Source organism: Poecilia reticulata, chromosome 17 (assembly GCF_904066995.2).
Source record: "Poecilia reticulata chromosome 17, P_reticulata-male-v2, whole genome shotgun sequence".
NCBI lineage: Eukaryota > Metazoa > Chordata > Actinopteri > Cyprinodontiformes > Poeciliidae > Poecilia > Poecilia reticulata.
The window spans coordinates 24495966-24501013 of NC_088846.1; positions in this window are offsets into that span (position 1 = coordinate 24495966).

Sequence of the window (5048 nt, forward strand, 5' to 3'; positions counted from 1 at the left end):
CAGAGAAAATAAAGTTTTTTTCGTGTCTCTAACTTCTTCCATGCAGTTTAAGTCAATAATTCCTTAATATTGATTTAATTTGTTGGCAGATTATTTCCATTGTAACATGGAAAATGTTTTAAGTGAAATAATCTGCCAGTGGAGTTAGTATTTTCTCCATCAATATTGAAAAAGCTTGTTATTGATTTGGAACAAGCTCCCATATCTTGCTAAAAAGTTGCTTGTAGTTTTGTCTTATTTCATGTGTACCAAGATATTTGCATTTGAAACGAGACTAAAAATACTTGGTAAGATTTAGTGTTTTTACAGTGCAGGTTGTGAGGACGTTTCTGGACCAAAAGCCCTCTTCACGTTACTTCTCAGATTATTTGTAACGTTTATTTTCGGACCTTGGCTCCACTATTTCAAGATTATGTTTTTAATTCAGAAATCTGCTAATTTAACAATCCAGCCAAATAAAAACCATTTTTTAACTCCTTACAACATCTTTTCTATTTCCACAAACTGTCAAATATTCCCCAAATCAAAGAGTTTTCACTCTGTTTATATTCTTTCAAATATTTACATGAGTTGTTGGAAATGTGTTATATAAATAAATCTGACTTTGACATACAAATTAAACTAAATATACCTGCTTGATGTACCTGCACTTGATCCAAGTTTAGATGAAATGCTCATTAGATATTTGGATGTAGCATAATTAGTTCATCCACTAGGAATAAAATCATCTCCCCATCTAAACACATCTGCTGTGAAAAGTTGTTTACGCTGCATGAAGGGAAAAAACAGCTGATGATGTCGGATTTAGATGTTTACACTATTCTAAAATAAAACACTGGCACTGAATCTGATTTGAAAAAACAAGAGCCTTTCAAAGATAAACCTATAAATGGGTTAAGAAAAAAGAGCATTCTGACTTTTTAGCACTAATTTAAAAAAATAATTGACATTTTCCTAACTTAAAAACTGTTACAGTTGCTTCAACATTAAAACTTGTGCTTCTTTCCTGCAACATTTTTCTAGTGTCTGACTTTCTCTTTAGTTACACGGTTGGTGAAATAACATCACAAAGTGCTAGCAAAGCTTTTTTTCCCCTATTTATTTCATAATAATATCATCCAGTTTCTTCCTCGCTGCCGTTAATGGACCAGAATCCAGGTTTTAGCTTTTAAGCTCTAAAGCTTCTAATGTTTTGAGGTTTATCCTTCAATCAGTGACTAGTAATTTGTTTTTTGGTTAAAAAGTAAACAATGCTGCAATTCTTCCAGCCAACTGAGGAACATTTACCGTTTATGTCTCTATATTTCATGAATTTATAGTTTATTTGTGGTTGGAAGCTGCAGAGTTGGCTGGCAAATTAAAAGAAAAGTACAAATATTTCTCCAAATCTTGACTATAAACGGGATGTTTGGCCTTTTTTCTATCACATGGGATTTTAAAAGCTTTAAAACTTTTAGCTCTAATCTCTCTTTAATCCTGCTGGATGTGATGCATTTCATATCTCAAACACCAGCAGCGTCTTTTACTGCATTAATATTAATATCTTGTGTACAAAGAACTTCTCAAGCCAAAGTTCAAAGAGCTGCTTGAAGAGGAAACTTGAGACAACAAAATGATGCAGCTGATTTGCAGAAAACACATAAAATATTTGCTGTTTCTTTTACAGATAGCAGAAAAGAAAAACGTTATAAACTGGAAATTGTTTGTAGGTGGTTATATAACCACAACCAGATTTTTTAGAGTTTGCAAAATACTATTTTTTAAATGCATAATAAAATAACCTAAGCTGGACGACATTACATTGTCGTCTGCTAATAAAGTAAAGAACGACTGTGTCATTTTTTACCAACATTTAAATCTCATACTAAGCAGGTAACAAGCTTTTCCTCTCCACTGTCGCTACATGCATGCTCCATGTGAGGGATTGCTGTAAAGTCAACGACTCAAAGCAAGAGACTGCTTACAGTCTGCTGGGTTTCCCGAGATAGAAAACTTTAACTACTTGAATAATTAACTGGACTTAAAGCTACACCGTATAATTTTTATTTTAAAAAATATATATGTTCATCATTACAATGTGACAGTATAAGTTATAATCAGGAAAAATATCTAGCTCCTCTGCTTTCTCCCTGTGCTAACTGCAAAAATACACCACTCTGTCAGAAACACCTAGTCAGAGCCAGGAGGAGGGTCTTAGTGCTGTCAATCACTCTTGTGCTCACCCTCCGTTATGCTCAGGTACCTCATGAATGCTAATACTAGTTAGCATGGCCACAGTTGATGGCAGATAAACGGTTTTCCTGGAAGAGTAAGTTAATTATTGATTAACAGCGCTAAGACCCGCCTCCTGGCTCTGATTCGTTGATTTCTGTGCATTTTTTCAGACGGCAATAGCAGCTCAGTGAGGAGGTGGAGATTGAGCTTTTCACAGATTATCTGTCTCATATTATACTGTCAGAACATATTAACAAATGTAGTAAAAACATTTCTTGTAAAAGATATTTCCTGCAGCTTTAATTCACTGATAAAGCTGCAGTAGGATCAACTGAAATGTCTGACCAGATTAAACTGAGTTTTGTAAAATGCCTTCAAATGACATGTTGTGAATTGCTGCTATATTAATAGTTAATTAAAATTTTATTAAAAATGGAGCAGAAACAAGTGGCGTGAGCAAAGAAACAAAATAACTACACCAAACAATAAGTTTGTAGGGGCGGTTCCAGTTTTTTTCTGTTTATTTTGGTGATAAAATTAAAAGTAAAATATTACACTGCAAATAAATAACTTTAAAATTGTATATCTGTGAATTGCAGCTGCTTGAGGTCTCACTGATGGATCATCTTTATGTTTTGGTTTATCTGCCTCTGGATAGTGCCATAACAAAAATTGGGGGCTCGTCCGGGGTAACGTCATCTAATGTTGCGTTCACACCAAACGCACTTTGAACGCCAAGCGTGTTTGGTTTACATAAGAGAATAGTCCAAATAAAAACTTTATCAGTTTGGGATTAGTCCAAGAGAAGGTGTTGTCATTGTCTCAAAGTTTAACATGAACTGACAAAATTATGAGGTTCAGAACAAATTTAACACTAAACTATCATATGCATCCTTTCTTCTATACATCCGATTAAAGAAAACAAACTAAACAAATTCAGAAAATTCAAACATGATGGATGTTTGAGTTTTTTCCAAAAGCAGGGATGAATTAAACAAATTAAAAACAAGCCAGTCAGAGCGAAAAACACAAAGCTCAGTGTTATCTATAGTAAATCTTGTAATTTTAATCTTTCAGAGACTCTGGTATTAAAATAACTTCACAGCATTTTTCCCTCACATTCTACATTTCAAAGATAAAAACAAACTAATCCTGAGAGGAGCTGCTGAACCGTTTGCCTGAAATTGCACTCAATCGACTTGAGATTACAGACAGTCCTGAAGGAATAGGCCGACTTTCCTGAACTCACTTCAGTGTTTCCATCAGAGTCACGGGAAATAACACGAAACCTCTTAGCTTGGATCGGCTAACAATGCCTTCCAGACGAGGAGTTTAACTCAAATGTTTTCTTTTTTCCGTCTGTGTTTGTTGAAGGGAAGTAAAGGGAAGCTGGGAGTTTCTAATCTCAAACCCAATTCTGGGAAAATTAGTAATTTTACCCTTCTACAAGTGAAAATGGTTCTTCTTCCTATCCAACTAGAGCAGTTTGGAGGTTTAAATGTAAAACCAGTCCATCATTAGTTCTGTGGATCTGAAAGCAGCAAAATCTAAACATGTCACAAAATGTTACTGATTCGTCTTATTTTCCAGTTCCTTTCTCTGATCATTAATCTCTTGTACTTTAGATCGCCCAAATAAAATGACAATAAAAACGACGGTAGAACCAGCTGCATACCTGAAAAAAATTATTTAGAATTTCTGGAAAATAAAGATTTATGACTTAATTTTTGCTACAGTGAAGGAAAACTGTAACATATACATAATATGCTGATGATAAAAAGACTCAAAAGTTTGATGATTGAACATATTTCACTGTCAATATTTAGCAGAAATGAGGAAGTGAAAAGATCTGTTTTCTTGAATTTAAAATAAAACAAACGTGTTCATTTTTGCAGAAGACTTTCTGCTACTTACAAAAAAAATAAAATAGTGAAATTATGAGAATAACATAATAAAATTATGAATAAAGAGAATAATGTTGAAATAAAACAAGAATAGTCACAAAATTACGACAATAATAAAGATAATAAAGTCGCATTAGTATGAAAATAAAGTGATAAAATTAAGAGTTTAAAGTTGAAATAATACCGGAATAAAGCTGCAGTATTATGAGAATAAAGTGATAAAATTATGACGATAAAGTCATGATTTTACGAAAATAAAATTGTATTATTATGAAAACAAATCATAATATTAAGAGAATAACGTAATAAAGTTACAATTAAAGTTATTTTACAAGAATAAAGTTGTAATATTACAAAAATAGTCATATTACAAGAAGTAAAATAAATATGAGAATAAAGCTGCATTACGAAAATAAGGTCAGAATATTACAACTTTATTGTCATAATTTTATTCATCCATTTCTTATTATGGCCCTAATACTTTCGTATAAAACAGATTTCCTCTGAACTGGAAGACTTGCGTCTTTTCCAGCTACTTTTCTTTTCGACTCGATATTTACTGCTGCTCTACCTTCAGTCTGCGTTCTCTGCATTTTATCTTTTCTTTGTTTTATCATCTGGAAAGTTAATTGTTTGCTTTCGCATGAGGAGTCAGACTTGAACAATAAAAACAGGAAACAACAAACCTTGAAGAAAAAGTGAACATGGAAATATTTTGTCCACAGGTGAAATCGTGTCTCCAAACACAGAAAACCAAAAACAAAAGTACGTATTTTACTAAAACCGTCAAACTAGAGGTAACTGAGAATATTAAACTATAGGAGGATGATAATCTGATAATCATAAACAATGATAGACAGAATTGGAAACCAGGTTTGGTGATAATGAAATAAGAGCAAATATGTTATAAAGATGCGGAACTAACAGATC